At 42.6% G+C, this 13,730-nt stretch overlaps 1 long non-coding RNA gene across 1 annotated transcript; it reads left to right on the forward strand.

The window, feature by feature from the left end:
• Positions 1-1,066: 1,066 nt before the first annotated feature.
• On the forward strand, positions 1,067-13,293 carry LOC115091532. Its single transcript, XR_003856756.1, has 3 exons — positions 1,067-1,245; positions 12,468-12,541; positions 12,908-13,293. It is a non-coding gene; the product is annotated as an uncharacterized LOC115091532 (long non-coding RNA).
• Positions 13,294-13,730: the final 437 nt, after the last annotated feature.

Here is a 13,730-nt window from a genome sequence, read left to right on the forward strand (position 1 = left end):
TTGTATCCAAATTCTAATCAAGTTCTTCGATATATATGTCCACAATGGCTTTTCGAAGAGAATACTGAAGAGCTGAGGTCACTGCAGGGGTATATCTAGGGTGATGTCAGCTTTGAAACCTGACTTTATCTCCCATTTGCTGGCAGAGGAGCACATAGAAACATAGAAATGACTGCAGAAGAAGACCAAATGGCCCATCCAGTCTGCCCAGCAAGCTTCACACTTTTTTTTTTCTCATACTTATCTGTTACTCTTGGCTCTTAGTAACCTTTTGGTTCTATTTCCCTTCCACCCCCACAATTAATGTAGAGAGCAGTGTTGGAATTACGTCTAAGTGAAATATCTAGCTTAATTAGTTAGGGGTAGTAACTGCTGCAATAAGCAAGCTACACCCATGCTTATTTGTTTACCCAGACTATGTAATTCAGTCCTTGTTGGTTGTTGTCTGTATATAGATCCATTTTTCTTTATTCTCCCTGCCGTTGAAGCAGAGAGCTATGCTGGATATGCGTGAAGTATCAGTCTTTCTCCCCTGCCGTTGAAGCAGAGAGCTATGCTGTTGAAAGTGAAGTATCAGGCTTATTTGGTTTGGGGTAGTAACCGCCGTAACAAGCAAGCTACTCCCCACTTTTTTGTGAATGCAAATCCTTTTTTCCACATTTCCTCTTGCCGTTGAAGCTTAGAGCAATGTTGGAGTCGCATTAACCAAGTGTATGTTTATTGAATAAGGGTATTATCTCCAGGCAGTAGCCATCATTCCCGTGAGCCACCCACTCTTCATTCATGTCCTCTAGACTTTATGGATCCACAGTGTTTATCCCACACCCCTTTGAAGTCCTTCACAGTTCTGGTCCTGAGTCCTGAGTCCATCTGTCTACACTAAGGAAAACTAAATTATCAAGTAAGTAATTTCTCTATCTAACTAGATAAATGAAGCTTGACCGACGTGCCGCAAATGCGCAGTAGAGAGCAGCTCTCTGCGATATGTTAAGAGCCTGAGCCCGTCCCTCCTCCACCGCCGGGGGGGGGGGGGGGGGGGGAGGAGGAGTAGGGAGGGACGGCCGGACCGTCACCTCACGAACAGGGTCAGGAGGAGGAAAGAAGAGTCGCCAGCAAATGCAGTAGAGACCTGCTCCTTACCTCCAACTGAACAGATTAGAAGCAGCAGGAGCACAGCGAAGACAATGGAACGGAGAAAATTTGAGTCAGCCCGCCCCCTGAGTCCCACGGATAAGGAGAAGCCAAGTAAACATTCAGCAACTGCAGCAGGAGGGAGGGGGGAGCAGTGCTATCAACCCGTGGGGGGGGGGGGGGGGGGTCTCAGCCACCAGGGGAAGAGTTTACTTGGGCATTCCTCCACCCCCACTCCCCACAAAGTAGAGCAACAAAAGTGAAAGCCAGAGCCCTGCTCCCTGCTCCCTCCTCCCTCTCAAGTCCCTGAGCAGATTTCTTAAAGGCACAGGTTTCCCAGAAAGAGAGCAAAGCAAGCCTTTACTTTGATGGAGCTCCAGCACTGCTTTCTGCATCAGTGGCAGAGGGGAAGAAAATTAGAAACAAAAGGTTTCCAATAAGGGCCAAGAGTAACAGACTGCTGTGCCACAAGGGAAGGAGTGAGTCACATAGTGTAGTGACTGAGAGGGGACGGGAGGGTATGAGAGTGAGGGTGGGGAGTGACTGAGGAGGGGAAGGAGTGAGAATGAGGGAAGGGGAGGTGAGAGTGAAGGAAAGGGGGTTTCAGTGATAGGGGAGGGAGGCAGTGGGAGAAAGAGGGTGAATAAGACTGAGGGAAAGGAGTTTGAGTGGGGGCAGGGGAGGGAAGGGAGGTGAGTGGAGGAAGGGGGGTGAGTGACCAAGGTGAATGAGAGAGGGGAAGGGGGAGTGAGGGAGAAGAAATGAGGAAGAGTGCCGTTTCCAAAAACCAAACCGAAAAAAAATGTTTTAATGTAGCCCGTTGTTACGGGCTTAACGGCTTGTTTATCATAAATAATACTTCCATGCTTTCCTTGTACTTTTTAAAATTCTGATATCACATTTGCATTACTACCACCACTGGAAGACAGTTCCATGTATCTACTTTCTTTTCAGAGATGGCAATAAAAACCATTTTACAATCTTTAGAAATATATGCTTAACTTTTTTTTTTTAAACAGTTCTCTGCATAATTGATTTAAAACAAATATTTCTCAAAAAATAATGACATAATAAAGTAGTGGAGAAGGCCATTGCCTGCTATTAATTAAGTTGACTTAGAAAATAGCCACTGCTATTACTGGCATCAGTAGCATGGGATAGACTTAGTTTTTGGGTACTTACCAGGTTCTTATGGCCTGGATTGGCCACTGTTGGAAACAGGATGCTGGGCTTGATGGACCCTTGGTCTGATCCAGTATGGCATGTTCTTATGTTCTTAGTTCAAGTCATGTATTGCTGTTTCTACTACTACTACTACTACTACTACTACTACTACATGTTTCTATAATGCTACATGACATACACAGTGCTGTACAAACATACAAAAAGACAGTCCCTGCTCTATAGAGCTGACAAACTAATAAAACAAACATACAGGACAAGAGACTTGGGGTATAAAGCAATGGAATGTTTAAAAAGAAAAGAAAGTTAGTTAACAAGACTAAAAGCAGACAATCAGGCATTAGATTTAAAAGCGGTTTCAAAAAGGTGGTTCTTTAGATGGGATTCAAACATGGCAAGAGAGGGAGCATGACGCACCAGCTTAGGAAGACTATTCCAAGCACATGGCACAGCCAGGTGGAAAGCACAGAGTCTGGAATTGGCAGTAGAGGAGAAGGGCAAAGATAGTAGTGACTTGTGACTTATCCGATGAACAGAGTGCACGAGGACGGGTGTAGGGAGAGATGAAAGGTAGTGAGGTGCTGCAGAATGAAGGCATTTGTATATGAGAAAGAGGAGCTTGAACTGTATGCAGGAGTGGATAGAGAGCCAATGCAGTGACTTCAGAAGTGCAGTTATGTGAGAATAGCGACTTTGGCAAAAGATAAGTCATGTAGTTGAATTTAGGACAGATTGCAGTGGAGAGAAATGGCTTGCTTGGTGATCTGTGAGGAGCAGGTTGCAATAGTCTAAGCGGGAGGAAATGAGAGCGTGGATAATGGTTTTGGAAGTGTGTTCAGAAAGGAAAGAACAGATTTTGGCAATGCTATAAAGAAAGAAATGACAAGTTCAGTGTTCTGGATATGTGTAGAGAAGGAGTCGAAGAGGACTCCAAGGTTACAGGCTGTAGGGACCGGGTTGATGACCATGTTATCCACAGAAACAGAGAAAGGAGGAAGATGGGAAATGGGCTTGGTGGAAAAGATAAGGAGTTCCGTCTTGGCCATGTTGAGTTTAAGGTGGCGGCAGGACATCCAAGCAACAATGTCAGACAAGCAGGCCAAGATCCGGCACTGGGTTTCTGGTGAAATTTCTGATGTAGAAAGGTAGATCTGGGAGTCATCAGCATAAAAAATGGTATTGAAAACCATTAGAGGAAATCAGAGCACTAAGGGAATTAGTATAGTGAGAAGAGAAGAGGGCACAGGACGGAGCTTTAAGGTACACCAGTTGATAGTGGAATGGCAGTAGAGGAGGAAACACCAGAGGAAATGCTAAAAGTGTGATTGGAGAGGTAAGAAGAGAACCAAGACAGGGCAGAATCCTGAAAGTATCAAGGAGTAGGTGGTGATCAATGATGTCAAAAGCAGCAGACAGGTCAAGGAGGATAAAGACAGAGTAAAGACCTTTGGATTAGTCTTAAATAGGTTATTGGAAACTTTAGCAAGGGCTATTTCAGTTGAATATAGAGGGCAAAAACCAGACTGGAATGGATCAAGAATGGCTTGGGATGTAAGAAAGTCAAGATAATGGTGGTGAACAGCACGTTCAAGTAGTTTGGAGGCAAAAAGGAGAATGGAGAATGGGCGATAGTTGGCAGGACAGGTAGGATCCAGTGAGGGTTTATTAAGGAGTGGTATGATTACAGCATTTTGAAGGCAGTAGAAATAGTAACAGTAGAGAGTAATAGATTGAGGATGTGACAGAAAGAAGGAATAACTGCAGGGGAGATGGAGCTGAGGAATCGGCTGGGGACAAGGTCAGAGGAACAAGTAGTGAGTTTGGAGGAAGAGAGAAGATGGGCAATTTCCTCCACTGTGACTTCAAGAAAGGAGGATAGAGTGGCAGAAGCTAGGGGAAGGTAGAGGAAAGAAGTGGAGGAGAGGCAGGTAAAGGTGAAATATTTGAGAACTCAAGACTAATTTTGTGAATCTTGTCATGGAAATAGTCAGGGCAGACAGAGAAGGGGAGGAGGGAAGTGAGAGTGGCAAAGAGACAGTGAGGGTTGGATGTAAGAAAGTTTGTCAAATGGACATAGTAGTCTTGTTTGGCAAGTGCAATAGCATACTGGAAAGTGGTCAGCATGAATTTGAAGTGTATGAAGTCTGCATGGGCATGGGACTTCTGCCAGAGATAATCTGCAGAATGGGTGCAGGAACATAGGTAGAAAATTCTGGGGATGAGCCAAAGCTGGGGTTTAGTATGTTTACAGGGCAGGTAAGAGGAAGGGCAAGAGTATCTAAGTCTGAACCAAGTATAATGTTGTAAGCTGTGGAGGAAAGGAGAGATGAAACAGCAATGGAAAAGATGCAAACGTCAACAGCTTGGAGATTCCTAAAGGTGTAAGTGGTAGAGATGTGCATTCGTTTATGACGAATTAGGCAATTTCAAAGAAATTTCCTAATTCATTGAGATTCGGGGGCCCCTCCCCCTGAAACAGATTTTCCCTGAACTATGAGAAAAATTTGTTTTTTGGGTTTGTATGGGGGGAGGGACACATTTTATTTTTTTAAATAAAAAACCACCCCAAGCATTAAAATTTAGTATAATACAACCCCCCCCCCCCCACCATCCTGATCCCTTCCCAAGACTTACAAACATCCCTGGTGGTCCAGTGGGGTCCAACGAGTGATTTGTCCCTCCCTGCCATCTGGCCTGCCTCGCTCAAAATGGCGCCGATAGCCTCTGACCTACTATGTCACAGGGGCTACCGGTGCCATTGGTCAGCAATGGAGTGCTCCTATCATGTGATGGGGGGCTGACCAATGGCACCGGTAGCCCCTGTGACATAGTATGGGTAAAGGCTATCAGCGCCATTTTGATTACTGGCAGCCGACAGCCCAAGGGCAGGAGATCGCTCCGGGACCCCCGCTGGAACCCCAGGGACTTTTGGCCAGCTTGGGGGACCCTCCTGACCCCCACAAGGTTTGCCAAAAGTCCAGAGGGGGTCCGGGAGCGACCTCCTGCACTCAGACCGTCGGCTGCCAGTAATCAAAATGGCGCCGATAGCCTTTGCCCATACTATGTCACAGGGGCTACCGGTGCCATTGGTCAGCCCCTGTCATATGGTAGGAGCACAAGATGGAGCTGATGGCCATGTGACAGGGGCTGACCAATGGCACCGGTAGCCCCTGTGACATAGTATGGGCAAAAGCTATCGGTGCCATTTTGATAGAGGCAGGCCCGAAAGTCAGACAGCATGGAGAGAGAAATCCCTCACTGGACCCCGCTGGACTACCAGGGGTGTTAGTAAGTCTTGGGGAGGGATCGGGATGGTGGGAGGGGGGTTGTATTTAATGTATTAATGTGAATTTTAATGCTTGGGGTGGGTTTTTTTGAGCTTCGTTTTCCCGTGTCGTTTTTTGGGCCAGTTTTGTTTTTCCCCGTTTAGTTTTTGGTCATTTTTCCAAAAAACTAACTGAGGAAAAACGAACTCTACCCCAAAGCATCCGACTCCAAAAAACGACCCTGTAGAAAAAAACGAAGCTCATCTCTAGTAAGTGGTGACTGGATGAGTCTGTGGAGGAGAGTGATTTAAAGTGAAAGTTATCAGGTGATGGTCTGAGATTGGAAAAACTGAGGTGGCAAAGTCTGAGAGACAGCAATTGGAAGCAAAGACTATGTCACGGCAGTGTTCATGCTGGTGAGTAGAGGTGGTAGAGTAGAGTCAGAGATCAAATGAAGAAGTTAAAGAAAGAATTTTGAGGCATAAGAGTTACAGGGGGCATCAACATGGAGGTTAAAGGCACCAAGAATAAGGGAAGGGAAAGATGGGTGAATGAAGAAGGAAAGTCAGGCATCAAAATCAGTGAAAAAGGAGGAGGGAGATTTATCAGGGAGTCGATAAATGACAGCTACACTGAGAGGTAATGGAGTGAATAGGCGGATGGCATGGACTTCAAAGGAAGAAAAAGAATGGGATTGAGGTGGGAGAAGGGGTTGACATCTGCAGGAGAAGGAGAACAGCAGTCCAAAACCACCTCCACGGCCTACTGGGTGAGGTGTGTGGGAGAAAAGATAACTTCCATGTCAGAGAGTAACAACTGAAGCATTGTCCTCAGGGGAAAGCCAGGTCTCTGTTAAAGCAAGGAGATGAAGGGAACAAGAGGTCAAAAGATCACGAATAAAGGCAAGCTTCTTGGAGATAAAGTTTGTATTCCACAGGGAGCATGAGAAAGGAAGAGAAGAGGGAGAGAGAAGGTGAATAGTGATAAGAATGGAGGGTTTATGACTTGATATGGGAACGATGGAGTGAAAATTGCTTTGAAGGGCCAGGATTGGATTGATATCCCCAGCTGAAAGTAAAAGGAGGAGCAGGAGAAGATGGAGAAGATAAACAGAGGTGTGTACAGATAGCGACAACGATGAGATTGTATCAGAGATTATGGAAATGGCAGGATGAGGGGAAGAAAACTTTGATGTTCAAGAGCAGTGGACAGTGCAGATGACAGAATGGCAGGTGAGATAGAGAATGTAGGGATAGGGGAGGGTGAACTCGATAGTAGTTGTGGTTTGCAATAGGGAATAAGATTAGGGAAGATTAGCCTCATGAATATAAAATATATTGGAGACATGCTGTTGTATAATTATTCCTATTTGGTAGGAGAATTTTCTTTTAACTCTATTTGTAAAACACAATGAGACAATAAACAATATCATACAGCATATAAACCATCATCAAACAGTGGTATGTCATCAGTATATGAGTTAGCTGGAATCCCCAAAGACAATACAGAATTGAAAATAAGTTCCCACACTGAGCAAATAGCAAAATAGCAAACAGAAGTATAAATAGGTTAGACCCCATCCAAGTCATAATATCTCTTATAGCAATGCCAAATAGCATCATACTTATGAATCTCACCCTTCATTGCATTGCGAAGTTTTTCAAGAGCAGAAACAATATCACATTGCTTTTTCCAATAGTCATCCCCTGGGGAGAATTTCCAAAAAGTAGCAACCATAAGCCATGCTGCAAGAAGTTGCGCAACCAGAATTCTTTGTTTAGAGGGGACAAGTGATCCCTCCCAATGCCCAAGAAGCCCCAGGTGAGGTGTCAAAAAAAAATGGGCGTTAATCATATCAGAAATGTCTTGTGCAACCTGTCCCAAAACACCCTTAACCCTAGGATAGTGCCACCACATGTGTATATACATTCCTTGCTCTCCACAACCCCTCCAGCAAGAAGTATCAGACCCAGGAAACAACCTGGCAAAGTAGACCAGTGTTCAATAAGTTCTGTGTAGCAGCTTAATAGAGATTTCTATCCTATTGGCACAATTCAGAGCACCATGTGTTGCCCTCCAAATTGTTTTCCAAGCTTTCTCATCAAAAGTAGTCCCTAGGTCATTGTTCCATTTCCTGATGATATCCGGAGCCGTAACTGCTCCATATTTGGCCCGAAGAATACACCAATATATATGCAAGATCCCCTTTTTAGTAACAAATGTATTACTTAGGAAATCCTCCAGGCCATTAAGTGGTCTTAAAGGGTTGTGTAGGTCTATAGAGGCAACCAGTACCTCCCTCAGCCTCTTATAAGCGCCAATGGAGCAAACCTCTCTGAACCAAGTCCTAAAAACCAAGATACCTGTTTCCATAACCCCACTGTATATGCGTGAATTGGACTGTTTCTACATGCCAAACGGCTCAGACAGTTGCCAACCGGCAACATTAATAAGGTTGCCAATTCAACCGCCCCGCCCTGTTCTTGTTCCAGTGGCAACCATGTGTCTCCTTTATTACCCAACCAGGCCTTAAGGCATACTAACCTAGCTGCCAGTAGTAAATCCGTAAATTAGGCAAGGCTAGCCCACACTGACATTTGGGCATCCATAGTTGTCTCAGGGAGATCCTAGCTGCCTTATTATTCCATAGAAATGTAGCCATTATCTTATGCAACTCGTTGAACACTACAGTGGGGACCATGCATGGAAGATGTTGAAATAAATATAGTAACCTAGGTAAGATATTTATCTTTAGCAAATTAAATCTCCCCATCCATGAAATCGATAAGTTCACTCATTTATTAATATCTTCTTTAATCTTGGAAAGCAGCAGACTATAGTTTAACTTATATAACAAATTTTTTTCTAAATATGTACCTTGCCTTATTTTGTCACTTAAGAATTTCAATGCAGATATGGTTTTTTTTTCTATATCTCTATCCGTTCCTTTTGTTTATTGTTTATTCCTCTCACTTCTTGCCTTTCTGCCCTTTCCCTCTGATGCTCTTACCCCCCTTTTTCCCCCCTTTCTTGCCTGCTCCCCTCTCACCCCTCCCACGTTTATTGTAATTTCTGTCTGCTTTAGTTACTTGTAAACCGGCGTGATGTGCTCTACGAACGTCGGTATAAAAGTTGTTAAATAAATAAAATCAAATAAATAAATAAATATAAATCAGCATAAGAACGAGGTTCGTGACTACCTAAATATTGAAACCTGCTCTTAACCACCCTAAATCCAGAGCAGCTAGGGGGTATAGTTATCTTATCACAAAAAAGAAAAATCTTTGATTTTTCATAATTCGCCTTATATCCCGAAAGACTTCCATAAATTAAGAGGTGACACATAAGTGCTGTTCCTGTAATTAAGGTTCAATCATATAAATCAGGACATTGTCAGAGTACAATGAAATCTTATGTTCCACCCCACACAGTTTAATCTTGTGCATCATTTCATCCTGTCTTATATCAAGAGTAAGGGGTTGTATTGCAATATTGAAAAGAAGTGAGGACAATGGACAATTATCGAGTACCCTTAACAATAGAGAAAAAAGAAGTGAGGGATCCATTTATTAGCAGTTTGGCTCTGGGCCTTTCATACATAGCGTCAACCATTTGTATGAACCTATCAGGAATTACAAAAACAGACATCGTCTCAAACAAAAACTTCTAGGATATTCGGTCAAAGGCCTTGTCAACATCTAAAGAGAGAATCAAACAAGAGATGCCCCGCTTCTTAGCGAGATGCATAATGTTAAAAAGCCTTCTCGTATTGCAAGTGGAGACTCTCCTCTTGACAAAACCAGTTTGGTCAGTGTGTAAAAGGGAAGGAAGAACATCTTCCAAATGCCTTTGCAATATTTTAGCAAATATTTTTACATCAGTATTTAATAATGAGATTGGATGAAAGGAGTTATCTTTACCAGGTTTGGATATTAATGAAATATTAGCATCAGCCAAATTTCCCATAGAGGTCAGAGAATAACCAGCTCCATTACACACAGCCAGTAAATAAAGGGCAAACAAAAATGGGTGTGTTTTGAATAGATCCACCTGATATCTATTAGGACCTGGACATTTTCCATTTGGTAAGGCCATGATGGCAGGGTATACTTCACTTAACACAATAAAAGTTGAATCTGTTTCCCCATATAAGTTAGAAACTTGCTGTAAAAACTGTTTCTCAATTTGTTTGGGAGCCAGAAGATTACAACCAACAGAGGAATTTATTTGCAAGATTTGAGCCCTAGCCTTTTTCTTTTTAACAGCTCTAGCTAAAAGTGCCCTGGCCTTATTACCACATTCATAATACTTAAGTCTGGTATATTTTAAAGTCTTCGCAGTCCCCTCCACTTAATAGAGGGGAGGCCAATTCAGCCTTAGCAGACTCTAGATGTCTTTTTTTTTTTCTTTCTTTTTTTTCAATTATCTCTTTATTGTATTTTTCAATGCGAATTAACATAACTTACATCGCATTCTCCAATTCACAGGCAATCTTAAAAAGAAATTATACATAAATTTCACTTATAATAACTTAAATAAAGAGTTTCTTCTCAAATTTTCTATTTAAGAACAAAATAATGTCGAGGGCTTAATTTAGTCCAATACAAAGAATAATAATATCATCTTAAGAAGGGATATCAATCTCATCTTCCTGTAGTGCTATATCTGGTGTCCCCTCCTGGTTTTCTATTGGACTCGTTTTATCCTTTAGAAAACAATCTAAATGATGTGGCTCAGTAAATATAAATTTCTTACTCTGGTAGTTTATAAAAAACTTCGAAGGATATTTTAAATAAAAAGTAGCACCAATATCCAGGGTTTTACTTTTAAGCTCCAGAAACTTTCTCCTACGAACCTGGGTGGTTCTGGAGACGTCCGGAAAAATAAACACTTTTTGGCCACAAAATTTTAGATCCTTATTTCTAAAGAATTTTTCCAATAACACATCTTTTTCTCTCTCTAAAGCAAATGACACAAAGAGTGTTGATCTTTTATTTATAATGTCTGTACTTTCTTCTAAAAAAGTAGAGATACCTACAGTATTTTCTTCAACTATATTTACATCTTTATTAGATCTTGAAGAGAAATAATATATCTTGGATATAGATGGTATATCCTTTTCATCATATGACAATATCTCTTTCAAGTATTTCACTAACATTTCTTTAGGTGACAGTAATCTAGTAATCGGGAAATTAACCAGTCTCAGATTTTTAATTCTAATTAAATTTTCCACATTTTCTAATTCAGAATGTAACAATTTTGTATCTCCAATAATCATATTTTCTAAATTCTGGGTCTTATTTACTTTAACAGACAGATCTTTCAATACTGACTCTACTTCATTCACTCTCTTACCTTGATTTACAATAGATAATCTATTCACATTTACTAAAGCTGAGAGGGAAGAATTAACCTGAATTAAGTTAGAGTCCAATTTTACCAGCACTTTCCACAAATCCCCAAGACTCACATTGGCTGGATCTACAGAGCTTATCTGAGAGTCACCAATGTTCACAATGATATTCTCCTCCCCTACTTCACCGTAGGTGGCTGGTTCAGGCTCAGCCAAAACATGTTGCGATTCAAAATCACTTACGTTTGACGATTCTGTCCCAGCATGGAGTACCTCTTTCATTGCTCCTGGTGGTTGTGGAGGTGTAAGCGCGGTGCCTGGACTTAATGTAGCATCCGAAATGCTACATATGCTGTCCATTCTTGGCGTTTCTAGACGATTTACATGGGCGTCCATAGGTCCGGTTTTGGAAACAGTTGGCGATGAGGTGGTGTATCTCGCTTTCCTTTTCTTTCCCATTCCAAGTTGTTTCCCACTCTCCTATAAGGGACTCTTCTTGATCGAACACAGTCAAACACGGTCAAAGCCGGTCTAAGCCGCGTGCGCCTTCGGCACGCGCGGCTTTGGCAGCGCGCCGGCATCGGCTGCGCGCCGGTGTGCCTCGGGATTTAAAGATCCCGTGCCCTGGTGATGACGTCGATACTCTGGTCAGCTGATCTCTTGCTCTCTCGCTTCTCACCTCCTCCTCTAGCGATACTGATGGTAAACAGCTGCATTTCTTTCCTCAGAGTCTCTTATCCAGGACGGCTTGATATCCCTTCCAGCCAAAGCCAGCCCCACTGAAACGCCGGCGTGCCTCGGGATTTAAAGATCCCGTGCCCTGGTGATGACGTCGATACTCTGGTCAGCTGATCTCTCGCTCTCTCGCTTCTCACCTCCTCCTCTAGCGATACTGATGGTAAACAGCTGCGTTTCTTTCCTCAGAGTCTCTTATCCAGGACGGCTCGATATCCCTTCCAGCCAAAGCCAGCCCCTGACTCCAGATGTCTTAAAACTCTACCAGAGCAAGTTCACTTATGAAGTGCTTCCAGAGTTTTTATCTCCATTAAGAACTGATCAATCTTTTTTGTTCTTTCCTGTTTCTTAAAGCTAGCATAGGAAATAATTTTTTACCCTTAAATAGGCCTTAAATGTTTCCCAGCGTAATATTGGGGTATAATCTCGTTCTGGATTATCCATATTAAATTCTCGAATGATGCTTTGCAACATTGCGGTGAAATTTTTATCACCCAGGAAAGAGGTATTAAATCTCCTGGAACTATGTCTAGGATAATTGATCCCAAAATCCAAAATAAGAAGAACTGGGTGGTGATCTGATATTGAAGAAATCAGAATATCTCATCTTTTCATTGTTGAGAGCAACCTAGGAGAACATAAAAAATAATCTAGCCTGCTATACATGTTATGCCTAGGTGAATAAAATGTATAGTCTTTTTCCCCTGGATGAAATAATCACCAGACAACTGACAGGTTTAATAACTTAATCATGTCTGCTAACACAGTCTCTGTCTTATGTTTATCACTAACAATAGAGTCCATGTTCAGGACTGATGTCCCCAGCTTTGTCACAGAGTCCTCAAAAACAGTATCAACAGCACAGATGGGGGTGAGTTGATGAATTACTTGCATTATAAAACTACTTATTAGAAACACATCAAACATTCACCAATGGTACCATCAGTAGTCTTTCTAAGTTCTAGGAGTTTTTAGGTCTAATGTATGCAGGAGCAGCAGGATACTTTGGGGATCTAGCAGCTGGCAATCCAGTCAGGAGGGCTGGTGCCATTCTTAGCCCTTATTTAATTTAGAAGCCTGGGGATAACATGGTCCACTTGCATATTTCTTGCATTGGGGAAATGAAGAGTGGGGGGGGGGGGGATCTAATTATAGAAGTGCTACAGTTTCGCCATGGAAGTTAAAGGGATGTAGTAGTTTCTTCCACCAGATTACTTTTCTCTTCATCTTTTTACAGATCCAAGTGGCTTGCAGAGATCCCCTAGAATTGCAACTCTCACCAGACTAGTACTGATGACTTCACAGCTCACAGGGAGCCACATGCCTCCACCCCACTGGTGATTACAACATTTTGGAGCCAATATCAGCAATACCAAGGATGACATCCATTCTCGCCGATGGTACCCAATTGAGAATGAATGCATCCAGTGATTCCTTCACCAGTCCCAGCAGAGGCATGTCTTTGACACCAGGCAGAAATAGGCCAGGCCCTATCTGGAGGTCATATTCCTAAGCATCTGAAAGGAGTAGAGAAGCATGTGCACCATCTCACCATAAGAACATAAGAAAATGCCATACTGGGTCAGACCAAGGGTCCATCAAGCCCAGCATCCTGTTTCCAACTGTGGCCAATCCAGGCCATAAGAACCTGGCAAGTACCCAAAAGCTAAGTCTATTCCATGTAACCATTGCTAATGGCAGTGGCTATTCTCTAAGTGAACTCAATAGCAGGTAATGGACTTCTCCTCCAAGAACTTATCCAATCCTTTTTTAAACACAGCTATACTAACTGCACGAACCACATTCTCTGGCAACAAATTCCAGAGTTTAATTGTGCGTTGAGTAAAAAAGAACTTTCTCCGATTAGTTTTAAATGTGCCCCATGCTAACTTCATGGAGTGTCCCCTAGTCTTTCTACTATCCGAAAGAGTAAATAACCGATTCACATCTACCCGTTCTAGACCTCTCATGATTTTAAACACCTCTATCATATCCCCCCTCAGTCGTCTCTTCTCCAAGCTGAAAAGTCCTAACCTCTTTAGTCTTTCCTCATAGGGGAG

This window comes from Rhinatrema bivittatum, chromosome 5, assembly GCF_901001135.1.
Source record: "Rhinatrema bivittatum chromosome 5, aRhiBiv1.1, whole genome shotgun sequence".
NCBI classification, from domain to species: Eukaryota; Metazoa; Chordata; class Amphibia; order Gymnophiona; family Rhinatrematidae; genus Rhinatrema; species Rhinatrema bivittatum.